Here is a 20,228-nt window from a genome sequence, read left to right on the forward strand (position 1 = left end):
CATCTCAAAGCACTGAAATTCTGAGATGTACGTGAGACAGATAGCATATGGAAATCACATGGGCTTTATAGGATGTCTATTACAAGATGGAGTAATGAGGACCAGCTTTATCCTCCAAGGATGAGACAGAGACAAAATATATGAAACAACAGCATTCCAGACACTGGGCGTCTGGCAATAAAGGACTGCAATCCCTGAGAGATGGGAAATAAATGAGGTGATCTCAATGATTACAATTCCGTTTAGAGAGACTCCAGGCACTAGGTCTTCTCTCCCTGAGTTGAGAAGATTGAGCTAGGAGTTTGGGAAGTCCAATGTGGCTAGAGTTCATAGAGCAAATTTCTGGAAAGGAGAGAACTACACAGAGAGACAGAGAGCTTGGGAGATCTGCAGATGGTCGCCTCAAGTCTTCAGCTGAATTCTGATCTGTGCGACAGAGACCATCTGAGGCCTGGAAAAGAACCACTCAAAACAATGAGAGGAAACAATCTCCAGAGGTCACACAGGGCCTATAAAACCACAGTTAACTTAGAAGAATTTTGCAGCCAGGTGTGGTGGCTTATGTCTGTCATCCTAAAACTCTGGGAGGCCGAGGTGGCCGGATTGCTTGAGGCCAGGACTTCAAGCCTGGCCTGGGCAACATGGCAAAACCCATCTCTACAAAAAATACAAAAATTAGCCAGGTGTGGTGGTGCCCACCTGTGGTCCTAGTTACTCAGGAGGCTGAGGTGGGAAGGTTGTTTGAGCCCAGGAGGTCAAGGCTGCAGCGAGCCGTGACTGTACCTTGGCACTCCAGCCTGGGCAACAGGCTGTCTCAAAAAAAAAAAAAAAAACAAGAAAGAAAGAGAAAAAAGAGAAGAAGAGGTTTTGTGCTTCAAGTAGTGAAAAAGAAGAGTTTTTTGCTTCACTAGTGGAGAAAAGTAAGCTGTACGCTAAATGCTACTCTAATCCTGCCTAACAAAGTATAAGACCTGAAAAAATGGATCCCAGAACAAAGCTCAAAAATATTTATAGGAATAAAATAATGTTCAGTATCCAATGAAGTGAAATCTATAATGTCTGGCATCCAATTAAAAATTATCAGACATGAAAAGACACAGGATGGAATATACACAGGATGAATATATAATACTGGAGGAAAAAAAATCAATCAAAACCAACCTAGGAATCACAGAAATAATAGTCCTAGTAAACAAGGATAGTAAGACAATTATAAACATATTATCTGTTGACAAAGCTAGAGAAAAGATTAAGTATGTTAAGAAAGACATGGTAGATACTAAAAAGACCCAAACTCTTTCTTCTTTTTTTTTGAGACAGGGTCTTGCTCTGTCACCCAGACTGGAGTGCACTTGTGTGATCATGGCTCCCTGCAACCTCTAACTCCTGGGCTCAAGCAATCCTCCTGCCTCAGCCTCCCAAGTAGCTGGGACTAAAGGCAATGCACAACCATGTCTGGCTAATTTTAAATTTTTTGTAGAGATAGGGTCTCCTTATGTGGTCCAGGGTGCAAAAAACCCAAATTCTAATCAAACTTCTAGAGACAGAAACTACATGTCTGAGATGAAAAATATACTGGGTGGGATTAACGTCAGATTATATCTTGCAACACTCAAAGACAAAGCAATAGATACTATCCAAAATCAAACACAAAGAGAAAATAAAAACTGGAGAAAGAAAGGAAGGAAGGAAGGAAGGAAGAATAGAGCATCAGTGAGCTGTAAAACAATGTCAGTATCCTAATGCATGTGTAATGAAAGTCGCCAAAGGGCCTGTAGAGTCAGAGAAATTTAAAAAAATAATAGTGGCTGGGTATGGTGGCTCACACCTGTAATCCCAGCACTTTGGGAGGCTGAAGAGCGCAGAAAAGTTGAGCTCAGGAGTTTGAGACCAGCCTCGGCAACATGGCAAAACCCCGTCTCTACTGAAAATACAGAAATTAGCCGAGAGTGGTGGCAGGCACCTGCAGTCCCAACTACTGGGGAGGCTGAAGCATGAGAATTGCCTGAACTCAGGATGCAGAGACTGTAGTGAGCCAAGATCACACCACTGCACTTCAGCCTGGGCAAAACTCTGTCCCCGCCACACCCCCCGAAAAAAAAAGAGAGAGAAAGAAATAATAGCAAAAAAAAATTTCCAACTGTGATGAAAACTATTTGATTCAAGAAGCTCAACAAATTCCAAACAAAAGAAACATGACATGAACTATACTATACCTAGGCATATCATAATCAAATTGTTTAAAACCAGTGATAAAGAGAAATCTTAAAAGCAGCTTGAGATAAAAAGACACATTATATACAGAGGAAGATAAAAACGACAGCAGATTTCTCAACAGAAAACTATGGAGCAATATCATTAAAAGACTGGTAGCGGTCACGCACAGTGGCTCACACCCGCAATCTCAACACTTTAGGAGGCCAAGGCAAAAGGATCACTTGAGCCCAGGAGTTCAAGACTGGCTTGGACAATATAGGGAGGCCCTGTCTCTGCAAAAAATTAAAAAATTAGCCGGGCATGGTGACATGTGCTTCTGGTCCCAGCTACTCGAGAGGCTGAGGTGGGAGGATTGCTTGGGTCCAGGAAGCCAAGGCTTCAGTGAGCTGTGATCACACCACTACACTCTAGCCTGGGTGACACAGTGAGACCCTGTCTCAAAAAACAAAAAAGTCTCTTGGAAAAAAAAAACTTATTAATCTAGAATTGTATTCCCCCAAATTATCTTTCTATATTTATTTATTTATTCATTTATGTTTTGAGACAGAGTTTTGCTCTGTTGCTTGCCCAGGCTGGAGTGCTGTGGCACGATCTCAGCTCACTGCAACCTCTGCCTCCTGAGTTCAAGTGATTCTTGTGTCTGAGCCTCTCTAGCACTTGAGATTACAGGTGCATGCCACCATACCAGCTATTTTTTGTATTTTTAGTAGATCCAGGGTTTCACCATGTTAACCAGGCTGGTCTTGAACTCCTGGCCTCAAGTGATCCTCCAGCCTCAGCCTCCCAAAGTGCTGGGATTACAGGTGTGAGCCACCACGCCTGGCCCAAAAATATCTTTCAAAAATGAAGGTGAAATAAAATATTCATCAGTCATATAAAGGTTTGGCAGTCAGACATACCTAGGTTTAAATCTTGCTCTGTCTCTTACTAGCTGGGTAAGTAATATCAAGTTATTTTTATTAATATCAATTTTAATTACCAATTATTAAGTGCTTATTATAAATAGGCACATGTATTATGCCAAGTGCTTTATGTATACAGAACCTCATTTAATTCTCACAACTCAGAAAGATAGTTATTATTATCCCTGTTTTATAAAAATGCTGGAATTTAAATATAGATTGACTGAACCCAAATCTCTTGCTCTTTACCATTGTCTCATACTACTGGGGCCTCAGTCTCTTCTGTGTGTAAAATAAAAAGCATAGTAAGTACTTCCCAGGGTTACTGTGAGGACTAAATGAAACGATACATGTGTATCACCCAGTACAATGCCTGACACACAGCAGTCACTTAAAGAGTGCTACTGCTATTATACAGTGATACTTACCATACATCTCATCTTCCAACCCATGAACAAAAGCTCCACAAGCTCCTGACTCAATCAAGTTCACAGCCCCGGTATCTACTTCTTCCTTGGGAGCATCATCTCCCCACTTTCTGCCACTGGAAAACTCCCCTGAACTGTAAAGTTCCTTGGCATGCACATGTGCAGTACGTTTCCTCTGCAGAGGACAACAACAATTACCAATTGTAGGAGGTTCATGAAGGAACACTAAGATGAACCCTGAGAACATGGGAAGGCAGAAAATAAAACTGCTCTTTGAGAGTTACGTTTGTAAAAATTATCAGTAGTTCATACAAGAGAAATGCAAATTCAACTTAAAATGAAACTAAAGCCTTGCTGGTCTATAATAGCTGAAAGTACCTAATTAAAGAGGATAAAGATAGCTGAAGAATGTGTTAAGAAAGTTGGTTGTTTGCTGTGGCAGCAACATAGGAAAAGAGAGAGCCAGAGAGGCAAATAATGGCAGTGCCCCTCCAAAAACCATCTTGGGTAGACAATACATTGACTGTAAGAAAACAATTATCGGGCAGGGAGCAGGTGGCTCACACCTGTAATCCCAGCACTTTGGGAGGCCAAGGCAGGCTGATCATGAGGTCAGGAGATTGAGACCATCCTGGCCAACATGTTGAAACTCCATCTTTACTATAAGTACAAAAATTAGCTGGGCGTGGTGGCACGTGCCTGTAGTCCCAGCTACTCAGGAGGTGGAGGTTGCAGTGAGCCGAGATCATGCCACTGCACTCCAGCCTGGTGACAGAGTGAGACTCCGCCTCAAAAAAAAAATTATCTTCAGTCCCAGTAAAAGTATTTTTCTATTTGGCAACATTGCGTTCTATTTCAGCTACAGTACAGTCACTAAATAATCTAGTAAACTCACTTTACACAGAGATTGCCTAAGGTGGAATATACCGGTTAGTGTATCCAGTCCACTTGACAGTTATGGTTCTCATCACAAATGAATGACCTGGCACTCTGCTTTATACATCAGCCTCTCATGAAACCCCATCTCTAAAAAACTACAAAAAATTAGCCGGGTGTGGTGGTACACACCTGTAGTCCCAGCTACTCAGGAGGCCGATGTGAGAGGATCACTCGAGCCCGGGAGGCAGAGGTTGCAGTGAACCAAGATCGCACCACTGCACTCCAGCCTGGGCGACAGAGTGAGACCCTGTCTCAAACAAAACAAAACAAAACAAAACAAAACAAAACAAAAAAAACAAACAAAAAACCATGCACCAGAAAAAGAGCTGAGAGACATATACCAAAATGACCAAAGTCATTATATTAGGGTAGCAGGCATATGGGTAAATTGTTTTCCTTTCCCTTATCAAAAATTCTACAACTCTATAATATCACTTTTATAATTTCAAAATTGAGGTGCTAACAATGAATGTACGTATTATTTTCTCAGACTCAAATTTGGTTCTGCAAACCACGTTAGTGAACCATCACAATCAAAGCTTAAGGGCATTTCATAAGAGGCATTTGGGGCCGGGCACAATGGCTCACATCTGTAATCCCAGCACTTTGGGAGGCAGAGGCAAGAAGACTGCCTGGGCTCAGGAGTTCAAGACCAACATGAGGAACAGAGCAAGACCTCATCTCTACTAAAGATAAAAAAAATTAGCTGGGCATGGTGAGGTATGCCTGTAGTCCCAGCTACTCAGGAGGGTGAGGTGGGAGGAATGCTTGAGTCCAGGAGATCAAGGTTGCATTGAGTAATGATTGTGTCACTGCATTCCAGCCTGGGCAACACAGTGAGACCCAGTTTTAAAAAAAAAGAAGAAAAAATGGCGTGGGGTGGGGGGTATTTTGTTACTGTTTGGAGAAAGGCTTTACTCAGTCTTCCATGGTAACTGCTGCTGAAAAGGAGTCCTAAAATGTCATACCATCTCACAAAATGAGAATGGGCCTTTGTAGTTCCTAACAAATAGAAAATTAATCTTTTGGGGTTTTCTGGGGTTTTTTTGTTGTTGTTTTTTGGGTTTTGTTTTTTGAGACAGAGTCCCACTCTGTTGCCTAGGCTGGAGTGCAGTGGTGCGATCTCGGCTCACTGCAACCTCTGGTCTCCAGGGTTCAAGTGATTCTCTGCCTCAGTCACCCAAGTAGCTGGGACTACAGGCACATGCCACCACACCTAGCTAATTTTTGTTTTTTAGTTGAGACGGGGTTCATCATGTTGGCCAGACTGGTCTCAAACTCCCGGCCGCAAGTGATCTACCTGCCTCAGCCTCCCAAAGTGCTGGGATTACAGGTGTGAGCCACTGCACCTGGCTTAGAAAATTAATCTTGCCTCTTTTTTGTAAAGCATAACCTGTGCAAAGTATTTCATTACAATAATATGAAATTTAATGAAGTCACTTGTTATTTGCTTCAATTTACTAAGATTTTAAATTAAAATCTAATAGAGTTATCATACGTTAATTTAACAAATGCTGCTAAGTTAAATCAACACAACTCACAATACTGCCCCCCTACATTGGTTACAGAAACCCAGTTTAAACAACAAAGAATAAAAGGTACCCTCAGATCTGACATCAGCTTCTTGTCAAGGGTCTGCTCCAAGAAATGAGAACTGACTTGCTCCATAGAGCCCTATAAAAAGAAAAATCCAGAGCATATAAAACAACTTTTATGATTTGAACATTATCTTAAAATTCAGTCTATAGCCAATTTAAGTGCATAAAGATAATATTATTCATGACAGTAAAGATGCTATGGGTACTGAATCAGCAGGAAAATAAAAATATTAGCAGCAGCTAACAACTAAATAGAGCTTACTATGTGTCACCTACTGTGCTTTTTTTTTTTTTCCTGAGATGGAGTTTTGCTCTTGTCACCCAGGCTGGAGTGCAGTGGCATGATCTCAGCTCATTGCAACCTCCGCCACCCAGGTTAAAGCAATTCTCCTGCCTCAGCCTCCTGAGTAGCTGGATTACAGGTGCCCACTGCCATGCCCAGCTAATTTTTTGTATTTTTAGTAGAGACGGGGTTTCACCACGTTGGGCAGGCTAGTCTCAAACTCCTGACCTCAGGTGATCTGCCTGCCTCGGCCTCCCAAAGTGCTGGGATTACAGGCGTGAGCCACCACGGCCGGCCACTATGTGTCATGTACTATTCTAAGGGTTTTAGATGTATATTAACTCATTTAAATCCTCACTATAACCCTGAGAAGTAAATACTATATTAGTCCCATTTTATATATGGAGAAAAGACACAAAAAGATTAAATAACATATTGACGGTCACAAAGAATAAATTCCAGAGCTAGGAGATAAATCCAGGCTCCAAAATCCTTTCCCTTAACGACTACTCTCCACTCCTTTTCATTCTTCTTTCCATTCATCTGTTCATTCATTCATGCATTCAATTAAACAAATATTTAGCAACCATTCAATTATGTGTCTACAGTTACCAGGAACAAGAATACAAAAATAAAAAGACAACAGCTGTACACTCAACAATCTCACAGACTAGTAAGGGAAACTGACAAGAAAAGAGATTCCTGCAATATGGTATGAAATGCTGTAATACACATCTATGAATGATGCCATGGGAATGGAGAGAACAAGCAGTATTAAGGTACAGGCAGGGAGAGGTATACTTGGAGAAATGAAAATCACAGTGCAAATGCCAAGTGGGAAATATTAAGTGGTTTTACGAATGGAACGTAAGATAGGGCTCCTGAAAATGAGGCAGTACAGATAGGATAATAAAGAGCCTTATTTGCCATAGTAAGGGGTTTGCCTTATAAATAATTATTACATAATCCCTGTTAAACATCTAATGAGCTTAACAATGTATAAAATATTTTACTTATATTTTTCCAATTTATTCTTCCCAATAATCCCATATACCTCTCATCCCCATTTTCTAGATGACAACTGAGGCTGAGATTAGGCAACTTACTCATTTTAAGTAAGGGAGAACATAGATTTATATTTCATAAAGCCCATCTTGCAACAGTATGACTAATGGACCATAAGGAATCAAAATGAAAGCAAAAAGACTAGTTTCAGAGGCTGTTGGAGCAGGTCCTAGACGTTAAGAAATTTATCTGAGATCTTCTCTAATTCCTAAGTTAATAAATGTGGAAATGCTTATACAGGCTCAGATCTTTTCTCTAACCAAATTTTTCATAGAAAATTACATGTTCCTGGGGAATGTCCTTACTCAAGTTCACACTTTTCCTATGATTCCACAAAAACAACTGCTGTACTATTTTGACTAAAGTAGTTTCAAAACCACTTTTTCTTTTGTTACATAGATCTGAGTCAATGTCATATCTAACATCCATTTTTTAAGTCCCAACCACAATTTTATAAGTAAGAACTATAAACGCTTAAGACCTCCTAAATCTCTCTCTAGTTTTACCACCAGCATTAGCTGTTGGCTTTTTTCTACTAGAATAAAAGTTTTCATGACTTCACAGTAAGTTGCTTCATCCATAATTCCCAGTGCCCTCCTCCAATGCCCTCAGCTGCACGCTCAACCAACACAGCAGCACAGAGGGAGTACTATGCAAATTTGTGCCCCAAAAAATTAAATACCATTACTTGAAATAAATTTTCAATGTCACCTAAGAATAGGTGAAGCTTTCCATTTTAAGTCCACAAACACAGAGTCCTATAGCATAGTAATCCACTTGAAAAATGGTGAGATGTCTATTACTGCAGGACCAGTGGAAACGGAGAAGGGATGGATTTAGGGGATGTCAAGAAGGAAGAACTGATATGAGTTGTGACTCAATGGATGTAAGACATAGAAAAACTATTCCCAAATTCCTCTGGTTCATGACTTAGCAGATGATAGTATCACTTATGAAAACATAGAGAAACAGATTTGGACCAAAAAGATAATGAGTTCATTATAAAGTGCACCTCACCAATGAGAAAAAAAGCTACATTCTGGTATACTTTAACCAAGACAAATATGTTTAGATTAAGATGGAATCTCTCCAACTGTACTACTAGCACTACTTAACAACCTAAATTTAGGTAGTTAATGCTATGAAAACCTTACTTAACACTGAGAAAACCATTTCACTTGAGAGCCTTATTAAATGTATGTGAAATTTAGATACAAGATATTTAACAATTATCACACCTGCTTTAAGAGCAAAAACTGCTCCACTGGTATAAATAACATAAGTCTATGCAACTAGGTGATAAGTACATCAGACATAAAACTGCCACTAACTAGGAACATCTGCATTTACCCTGGGAAAGACCAGTCATGGGCAGACTTACAGGCATAAAAGTCTATAACCTAACAGTCTGAAAATGTTGTAATTTTTAAGGTCAATGACTTCTTAAGGCTTATAAAAGTAGTGACTGTATTCTAAATAGTCCCATGAATCTGCTTACTGGGACCTCAAGTTTCTTTGCCCCACAAAGAGGGCAGTTATAAATAAGTAAAAGCTAACCTCTTTTACATGGTTTTGAATTTTCTGATATAACACATATCAGAAAATTTTTCATACTGCTATAAGCCAAAGGGATTAGAAACTATTCACTTTTTAAGCAAGATAGACTCGAGGCTACAAAGCTAAGTTGTTGTAGAACCTGGCTTCTGTTTTCCTCTCCAACTTACCTCATTACAGATCCCCTAGATTGAACATTACCCCCCAACTAGAAAGCACTAAACTGCTTGTAGTTTAGTATGATATTGCAGCTTAGTATATTGCTATGCATGATAATGTACTGCTTTTATATCCCTGCTCATATTTTCTCTTTCTCTGCATTGCTACCTAGTTACTCATCCTTCAAAACTCAGTTCAGAGATCAGCTCCTCCAAGAAGGCTTCTGTGGTTGTGGTTGGTGCTCTTTCCTACCAGTACCAGGTATTATTATTCACTGATTAGCTATCCCTGGCTACCTGACTATCAACTTCGTTGAAGACAGAAACTGTCCTCGGTGTTTGTCGATTTGCTGAACAGGTGATCTAAAGATTATACAGGTTGAACACCCCAATTCCAAAAATCTGAAATCCAAAATGCTCCAAAATCCAAAACTTTTTGAGTACCAACATGATGCTCAAAGGAAATGTTCACTGGAGCACTTCAGATTTTGGATTTTGGAGCATATTTCAGATTTGGGATGCCCAACAAGTAAGTCTAATACAAATAAAATATTCCAAAATCCAAAAACAAAACAAAACAAAACAAAATCCAAAACACTTCTGGTCTCAAGCATTTTGGATAGGGGATACTCAATCTGTATGCAGATTTGTTTAAAAAAAAAATGGCTCACCAGAGTTACCTGGCACACATCACCCACAACAAAAAGAGACCAAAATAACAAATAACTATATTTCAACTAAAATGACTGTAGATATATGCTGCAGAGCACCAGAGAAAGGGCAAAATCCCTGTGGAACATGGAAGCCTCAGGATAGCACCACAGGGAAGGGAGTGAGGCTTCCTACCTGCCACATTGTCTCCCTTGCCAAAATCAGCTTAAAATCAGAGGAACTTCTTACAGGGAAAAAGCAAGCTGGAGATACCTATCAGTGGTCCCCACTGCTGCCACAGGCACCAGCCATTCTTGATAAAGGAGAGTCCTTAAGTCCTCAGTGGCCACAAATCCAGTCTGGAGAGTAGCCAAGAGATCATTCAGCTGTATTGCCTCGGAGTGGGAGCCCACCTTGTCCTAAGCTGCTGTAGCATGGCACCAAGTTGAAGCTAGACTCACTACTAGTGTGCATCCTGCCCTGGGGACCAGTAGCAACTGACTCTCTTCATCCCTGAGAACCAGCCATCATTCTATCGTGATCACACGATGGCCTGCAGCACCATAACCCCATCCACATAGAGTCTAGGTCAAACAGAGTGACGACGATTTCAGCATCAGACCCCACACAGCGCTACCAACCACCCAGAAAACAGGCAGACCTGCACAGCAAGGAAGCCATCAAATAGACAGCTGGCAGCGCTTTACCCAACACCCCTGTTCCATACAACCATCTGGGCTGCCAAGTATGCATGCGCCAGTACTCAGCCAAAAAGCCAATCCTGCGGCAGCCCTACTTCCTCACGACCCATCACAGAACCACCTGCCCATGCCCTGCCTGGTAGCTGGCAATTCAGTGGTCCTGTCCCCTAAAACAGGCCACAGTAGAGTCCCACAGTCCCACAGCACACAGTCCAACTGGTCCTGTGGTAGCCCTGGCCCCCTACCATAGACTGCTGCCAAACTGCCCAGCCCCACTGCACAAAAGCATTTGAGCCTAGCCCAAAGCAACAGCCAACCAGGCAGTAGCCCCATCTCCCTACGTAGCCACAGAGCTGCCCAGCAGACCGCTGCAGCAAAGGCCTGAGCCCAGCACGACAGCCACCACAGCAGTAACTACTGCCTCCCTGGAAAACCAGATAGACAGCCTGGCAGCCATTTTAGCCTGTACATGTCTTGGCCAAAAATCAGCTCAGTACCCTCATCTATAGCATTGCCATCACAAACTCCCACAGCCTAGGCAACTGAGGCAATTGCAAACATCAATGACTAGGATTATAGCTGAAGATTACAGCTGAAGCTGACAAGGATTATTACACCACCCATTGAGTCCACCCAGAACCAAAGGCAACACACCATACCCAGCTAATACCCTAAAACCATCTACAGAAAAAGACTGTTACTATATACTAGCTACTCAATAAAATTGAAAAGAGCAACTACGCTACTAAATGCACAGATATCGACATCCAGTATCTTGCACACGATACATGAAAATCAAGGAAACATGACACCCTCAAAGGAATACGGTTAAGTCTCCTGGCTGGGGGCAGTGGCTCACATCTGTAATCCCAGCACTTTGGGAGGCCAAGACAGCCAGATAGCATGAGCTCAGGAGTTCAAGACCATTCTGGGCAACATGGCAAAACCCGTCTCTACAAAATATAAAAAGATTAGTCGGGTGTGGTGGCATGCGCCTGTAGTCCTAGCTACTCAGCAGGCTGAGGTGGGAGGATCACTTAAACCCAGGAGGAGAAGGTTGCAGTGAGCTGAGATCATGCCACTGCACTTCAGCCTGGGTGACAGAGCAAGACCCTGTCTCAAAAAAAAAAAAAAAAAAAAAGGAAAAAAGTCTCCAATGACAGACCCCAAAGAAAAGGACACTTACAAAATGCCTGAAAAGGAATTCAAAATAGTGATCTAAAGGAAACTCAGTAAGATATAAGAGAATACAGACAAACAATTAAATGAAATCAGGAAAACAATTCATGATCCGAATGAGAAATTCAACAGAAATCAATATCATAAAAAAGAACCAAACAGAAATCTTGGAACTGAAGAATTCAATGAAAAAAATAAAAATAGTATACAATTGAGAGCTTCAACAATAGACTAGGATCAAGCAGAAGAAAGAATTTCTGACCTTGAAGACAGGTCTTTTGAAATAACCCATTAAGAGGGAAAAAAAAACCAAATAAGAATAAAAAAGAAAGCCTTGGAACATATGGGACATCAATAGGCAAACAAATACTTGCATTGAAGATTGCCTGATGGAGAAGAGATAGAGAAAGGCGCAGAAAACCTATTTGATGAAATGATAGCTGAAAACTTGCCAAGTAGTGGGAGAAATACGGACATCCAGATTCAGGAAGTTCAAAGGTTCGCAATTACATTCAACCCAAAAAGATCCTCTCCAAGGTGCATTATAATCAAACTATCGAAAGTCAAAGAGTAAGACTTTCAAAGCTGCAAGAGAAAATTGTCAAGAGAATCTCCATTACTATCAATAGATTTCTCAGTAGAAACCTTATAGACCAGGAGAGAATGGGATAGAATTAATATATTCAAGGTATTGAATGCTACAACTAGAAACAAAAGGACAATAATCACTATCATAGCAACACACAGAAGTATAAAACTCACCAGTAAAGGTAAACTCATAAATCAAACAGATCAAACCCCAGTGATACAATATGTCATATAAAATATTCAATCTGCTAGTATGAAGGTTAAATTTAAAATGGTCAAAAACTACAACAGCTACAAATAGTAGCTAAGGAACACATAACAGATGAAGAAGAAAATTAAGGCAACAAAAATATAAATTGAAGGGGGGAGGGAAAAAACCTAGGGTCCTTTTATGTAACCAAAGTTGAGTTGCTATCAGCTTAAAACATTCTATTGTAACTGCAAGACTTTTTTTTTCCCCTTTGAGACAGTCTTACTCTGATGCCCATGCTAGAGCATAGTGGCCTGATCATGGCTCACTGCCTCAATCTTCCAGGCTCAAGTGGTCCTCCCACCTCAGCCTCCTGAGTCGCTGAGACTACAGGTGTGTGCCACCATGTCCGGCTGATTTCTTTTTTCTTTATTTAGTAGAAACGAGGTCTCACTATGTTGCCCAGGCTGGTCTCAAACTCATGAGCTCAAGCGATGTGCCTGCCTCAGCCTCCCAAAGTGCTGGGATAATAGGCAAGAGCCACCACACCAGCCTAACTGAAGACTCTATAGTCTATGTAGAAAAAAGTTACAGCAGATACACAAACAAGAAAGAGAATGAAAACAAATCTTGGCCCCACAGAAAACCACTAAATCAGAGGTAAACAACAGGAAAGGAAGACAAGAACAAAGGATCTCCAAAACCTCCAAAAAGTAATTAACAAAATGGCAGGAATAAGACCTTATCTATCAATAACAATCTTGAATATAGCTGGACACCGTGGCTCATGCCTGTAATCCCAGCACCTTGGGAGGCCAAGGCAGGCGAATCACTTGAGGCCAGGAGTTTGAGACCAGCATGGCCAACATGGCAAAACCCGTCTCTAATAAAAATGCAAAAAAATTAGTTGGGCATGGTGGCACATGCCTGTAATCCCGGTACTGGGGAGGTTGGGGCACGAGAATCACTTGAACCCAGGAGGTGAAGGTTGCAGTGAGTTGAGATCACACCAGTGCCTTCCAGCCTAGGTGACGGAGTGAGACCCTGTCTCAAAGAAACAAAAAAAAAAAAAAAAAAAAGAAGAAGAAGTAGAAAAAAATCTTGAATATAAATGGATTAAGTTCTTCAATTAAAAGGTACACTACAGCCTGGGCAACAGAGAGACAGACACCCTGTCTCAAAGAAAGAAAAAAATAAAAGGTATACATTGGTTGAATAGATTAAAACACAAAATCTAAGTATACATTGCCTAGAAGAAACACACTTCACAAGCAAGAATTAAAACATATACCAAAACCCGTGGTATGCAACAAAAGCAGTTCTAAGAGATAAGTATACAGCAATAAATGGCTACATCAAAAAAGAAGAACAATCTGGTTTTTAATTTTTTTTAGGGACAGTTTCACTGTTGTCCAGGCTGGAGTCCCCAGGAGTTTGAGGTTGCTGTGAGCTATGACTGTGCAATCGTGGAACCGCACTCCAGCCTAGGCAACAGAGCAAGACCCTGACTTAAAGAAAATAAAAAAAGAATAAAATCTTGTAATTTGCCACATCGATTAACCTGGAGGACATCATGTAAAGTGAAATAAGCCAGACATGGAAAGACAAATACTGCATGATCTAAGACTTAAACATAAGACCTAAAACCATAAAAACCCTAGAAGAAAACCTAGGCAATACCATTCAGGACATAGGCATGGCTTATGACTTCATGACTAAAACACCAAAAGCAATGGCAACGAAGCCAAAATTGAGAAATAGGTTCTAATTAAACTAAAGAGCTTCTGCACAGCAAAAGAAACTATCATCAGAGTGAACAGGCAACCTACAGAATGGGAGAAAAGTTTTTGCAATCTATCCATCTGACAAAGAGCTAATATCCAGAATCTACAAAGAACTTAAACAAATTTACAAAAAAAAAAACAAAACAAAACGCCATCAAAAAGTGGGTGAAGGATATGAACAGACACTTCTTAAAAGAAGACATTTATGCGACCAACAAACATATGAAAGAAAGCTCATCATCACTGGTCATTAGAGAAATGCAAATCAAAACCACAATGAGATACCATCTCACACCAGTTAGAATGGCAATCATTAAAAAGACAGAAAACCACAGGTGCTGGAGAGGATGTGGAGAAATAGGAACACTTTCACACTGTTGGTGGGACTGTAAATTAGTTCAGCCATTGTGGAAGACAGCATGGTGATTCCTCAAGGATCTAGAACCAGAAATACCATTTGACCCAGCAATCCCATTACTGGGTATATACCCAAGGGATTATAAATCATTCTACTATAAAAACACATGCACATGTATGTTTATTGCAGCACTGTTCACAACAGCAAAGACTTGGAACCAACCCAAAGGCCCATCAATGATAGACTGGACAAAGAAAATGTGGTGCATATACACCATGGAATACCATGCAGCCATAAAAAAGGATGAGTTCATGTTCTGTGCAGCGACATGGATGAAGCTGGAAACCATCATTCTCAGCAAACTAACACAAGAACAGAAAACCAAATACCACATGTTCTCACTTATAAGTGAGAGTTGAACAATGTGAACACATGGACACAAGGAGGGAAACATCACACACCAGGGACTGTCAGAGGGTGGGGGGCTCGGGGAGGGACAGCATTAGGAGAAATACCTAATGTAGATGATAGGTAGACGGGTGCAGCAAACTACCATGGCACATGTATACCTATGTCACAAACCTGCACGTTCTGCACATGTATCCCAGAACTTAAAGTATTCAAAAAAAATTGATATCATAGAGGCAGAGAGTATAACAGTGGTTAGCAGACACTGGGGAGGGGAGGGAGTAGGAGAGAATGGGAAGAGACTGGACAACAGATACAAAGTCACAATTAAGAGAAATAAATTCTGGTGTTCAACGGCACATAAAGGTGACTATGATTAACAGTAAAATATTGTATATTACAAAATATACAATATTATAGCTGTAAGAGAGGCTGTTGAAAGTTCATGACAAAGAAATGATAAATGTATGATGTGATAACTATACTAACTACCCTGATTGGATTAATATTCAACATAGATGTGTATCAAAACATCAACTTGTGCCCCATATATACAATGTGTCAATTTTTGTTTGTTTGTTTTATTATACTTTAAGTTTTAGGGTACATGTGCACAATGTGCAGGTTAGTTACATATGTATACATATGCCATGTTGGTGTGCTGCACCCATCAACTCGTCATTTAACATTAGGTATATCTCCTAGTGCTATACCTCCCCCCTCCGCCCACCCCACAACACGCGCTGGTGTGTGATGTTCCCCTTCCTGTGTCCATGTGTTCTCATTGTTCAATTCCCACCTATGAGTGAGAATATGCGGTGTTTGGTTTTTTGTCCTTGCGATAGTTTGCTGAGAATGATGGTTTCCAGCTTCATCCATGTCCCTACAAAGGAAATGAACTCATCCTTTTTTATGGCTGCATAGTATTCTATGGTGTATATGTGCCACATTTTCTTAATCCAGTCTGTCATTGTTGGACATTTGGCTTGGTTCCAAGTCTTTGCTATTGTGAATAGTGCCACAATAAACATACGTGTGCTTGTGTCTTTATAGCAGCGTGATTTATAATCCTTTGGGTATATACCCAGTAATGGGATTGCTGGGTCAAATGGTATTTCTAGTTCAAGATCCCTGAGGAATCGCCACAGGTACCAAAACAGAGATATAGATCAATGGAACAGAACAGAGCCCTCAGAAATAATGCCGCATATCTACAACCATCTGATCTTTGACAAATCTGACAAAAACAAGAAATGGGGAAAGGATTCCCTATTTAATAAATGGTGACGGGAAAACTGGCTAGCCACATGTAGAAAGCTGAAACTGGATCCCTTCCTTACACCTTAGACAAAAATTAATTCAAGAGGGATGAAAGACTTACATGGTAGAACTAAAACCATAAAAACCCTAGAAGAAAACCTAGGCAATACCATTCAGGACCCAGGCATGGGCAAGGACTTCATGTCTAAAACACCAAAAGCAATGGCAACAAAAGCCAAAATTGACAAATGGGATCTAATTAAACTAAAGAGCTTCTGCACAGCAAAAGAAACTACCATCAGAGTGAACAGGCAACCTACAGAATGGGAGAAAATTTTTGCAATCTACTCATCTGACAAAGGGCTAATATCCAGAATCTACAATGAACTCAAACAAATCTACAAGAAAAAAACAAACAGCCCCATGAAAAAGTGGGCGGAGGATATGAACAGACACTTCTCCAAAGAAGACATTTATGCAGCCAAAAGACACAGGAAAAAATGCTCATCATCACTGGCCATCAGAGAAATGCAAATCAAAACCATTATGAGATACCATCTCACACCACTTAGAATGGCGATCATTAAAAAGTCAGGAAACAACAGGTGCTGGAGAGGATGTGGTGAAATAGGAACACTTTTACACTGTTGGTGGGACTGTAAACTAGTTCAACCAATGTGTCAATTTTTAAAAATTAATTTATTTTTAATGAAAGATTATACACAAATCACTTGATCACAGGTTTACCTACTGGAGAGCTGGAGTAGGGCAGCTTTGCCTCTTAGCTTGCACAGAGATACTAACAAACCAGCAGGGCCTTAACTGGCCAATCCCAATGTGTAACTGGATACTCACCAGGAAAGGATTATACATGGGCTTTAGATTATGAAGTTTGAAGTCCTCATCTATCATTTACTATCTGTGTGGTCTCAGAAAAATTATACCACATTCCTAAGTTTTAATTTTGTTAATTATAAGTAATACATTTACCTCAGAGAGTTTAAAAAGATTAAAAGTTACTTGCAAAAGTATGCAAATGAGTTAGGCATGTGTGTTTGTATATAAAGAAGTGGGTTAATATTTATGTGTGAATATGTATTTATTTATGTGTGTATGTATGACTAAAAATGCCTCATTTAGTAGGCCAGGAACTCTATACATAGTAGTAATTATTATTATCAGCAAGGTAAGAATGATTGTTATTTCTGAATACAAACATAATTACTTAAATAATTTGAAGCTGTTCGGATTTAACATGAAATTATAACACAAGGCATGTGACTCAAGTTAGAGTCATTCAAGTAGAAATCCTTTCAATGTACCATATGTTATACATACAACTTTATGCAAATAAATTTCAGATCCTATAGAGTACAAAACTGAAAATTTTGAATGATTCTTACTTTAAGGATTACTTTTTAAAACTGCCTATTCAGGTAAAGATATATCATTAATTTACTCCTCTAAAACATCTTTCTCTTCCCCACTCCCACCTAGAGTTCGTTGTAGATCCTCTGTAAATGCCAAATGAAAGGATCTGATGAATGATTAGACTGTTCTGAATTTTAAAACATTCATAACCCAAAAGAAAGTTTTAAAATATGAATTCAGAAATAAAATCAGTAACAGCTGGCTTGTTTAACTCTAATATGCACAAGAGTGGAAATACTCCAATCATCCATTACTATATCTCATGAAAATGCTTCACACGGGTTTCAGCAAGTACTCCCATAAATACTGGTCACAGGACTAAAGCTATCACTGGATCAGTGTCCAGTACAGTCAGAAACAAAGCATTCAGCCAACAGTCTCACCAAGAGTGGCAGGGCTGGGGGCACTCAAAGAGGAAGTGTCCAAAAAGAATCACAGATTTTCCTGCTGTGACACGTATACAAATTTTTATAGATACTTACACACACATATAGTTATATACTATGCCCCCATCCACCCTACACAGTATAGTACTTTTTAGCTTATAAACATTTTCATAGACTGTATCTCATTTGAGCATCATGACAACACTGTCAGGTAAATATGAGAGATATTAGAACCCCACTTAACAGATGAGGAAACTGAGACTAATATCAAGTGACATATACAAGGTAACACAGATATAAAATAAGGCTATTAGGCCAACACTCTATTACAAAACAATTTTATCCCTTAAAAGTTAAACAATTTTTTTTTTTTTTGAGACACGGTCTCGCTCTTTTGCACAGGCTGGAGTGCAATGGCACAATCTCAGCTCACTGCAACCCCTGCCTCCCAGGTTCAAGTGATTCTCCCACCTCAGCCTCCAGAATAGCTGGGACTACAGGTGTGTGTCATCACACCAGGCTAGTTTTTGTATTTTTAGTAGAGATGGGGTTTCACCATGTTGGCCAGGCTGGTCTCGAACTCCTGACCTCAAGTGATTTGCCCGCTTCGGCCTCCCAAAGTGCTGGGATTATAGGTGTGAGCCACTGCGCCTCTGCCTCCCGGGTAACCTCTGCCTCCCGGGTTCAAGCGATTCTCCTGTCTCAGCTTCCCAAGTAGCTAGGACTAGGGGCGTGCGCCACCACGCCCAGCTAATTTTTGTATTTTTAGTAGAGACGGGGTTTCACCATGTCGGCCAGGATGGTCTCAATCTCTTGACCTCGTGATCCGCCCACCTTGGCCTCCCAAAGTGCTGGGATTACAGGTGTGAGCTACAAAAGTTAAAAATTTTCAATAAATGTGCTGAGTCCTCAAAAAGAAAACAGAAAAGTACCAGGCTAAAAGATGCAAGATCAGGATCTGACCTCACTCTACAATTTTCTGTCTGTATAAGCTGGATAACTTACTTAACTCCTCACAGCCTCAGTTTTCTCATCTAGAAAATGATAACAGCATTTAAAAAAATTTTTTAAAAATTTTTTAAAATTTTATTTTTTGAAAAATAGAGATGGGGTCTTGCTGTGTTGCCCAGGCTGGTCTTAAACTCCTGGGCTCAAGTGACCCACCCACCTCGGCCTCCTAAAGTGCTAGGATTATGGGCATGAGCCACCATGCCCCAACTGGATAATGGCATCTATCTTGCAGGATTACTGTAAAGAGAAAATGAGAAAATATATGTAAGGGGCCTCCTTCAAATCATCTAAGATAGTGGTCCCCCACCTTTTTGGCATCTGGGTTCAGTTTCATGGAAGAAACCAGAGAGGGTGGTGAAGCAGGGTGGTTTTAGGATGAAACTGTTCCACCTCAGATCATCAGGAATTAGACTCTCACAAGGAGCATGAAACCTAGATCCCGCACATGCTCAGTTCACAATAGGGTTCACACTCCTATGATAATCTAATGCAGCTGCTGATCTGACAGCAGGCAGCACTCAGGCAGTAATACTCGCTCATCTACCACTCACCTCCTGTTGTGTGGCCTGGTTCCTAACGAGCCATGGACCAGGACTGGTCCACAGCCTGGGGGGTTTGAGCCTCCTGAACTAGGACATAACAAGTGCTTAATAAACGGGAAAAACTTTTTTTTTATTGTTTTCCTTTTTCTCTAGGCTCCGGCTATCTTAATTCCTAGTAGGGTTAATAGAATTATGTTTTAAGATTCTTTCTAGTTCTAAAAGTGAACAGGAGAGTGAACTATTTCTTTCTATATTAAGAAATTCTGGGGCTGGGAATAGTGGCTTAAACCTGTAATCCCAACAATTTGGGAGGCCAAGGCAGAAGGATCACTTGAGCCTAGGAATTCAAGACCAGCCTGGGCACAAAGCAAGACCCCATCTCTACAAAAAATACAAATTAGCTAGGCAGGGTGGCACATGCCTGTAGTCCCAGCTACTCAGGAGGCTGAGGTGGAAGGATTGCTTGAGCCTGGCAGGTCAAGGCTGCAGTGAGCCGTGACTGCACCATTGCACTCCTGCCTGAGCAACAGAGGAAGACCCTGTCTCAAGAAAAGAAAAAGAAAAAGAAATTCTGGGATTTTAAATTCAGGTCACA

General features: G+C 40.5%; 1 pseudogene; it reads right to left on the reverse strand.

Moving 5' to 3' along the window:
• Nucleotides 1-20,228, reverse strand: part of LOC101140161 (integrator complex subunit 4-like protein 2) — a 60,287-nt pseudogene that overhangs the window by 26,717 nt on the left and 13,342 nt on the right.

This window comes from Gorilla gorilla, chromosome 6 (assembly GCF_029281585.2).
Source record: "Gorilla gorilla gorilla isolate KB3781 chromosome 6, NHGRI_mGorGor1-v2.1_pri, whole genome shotgun sequence".
Lineage (NCBI taxonomy): Eukaryota > Metazoa > Chordata > Mammalia > Primates > Hominidae > Gorilla > Gorilla gorilla.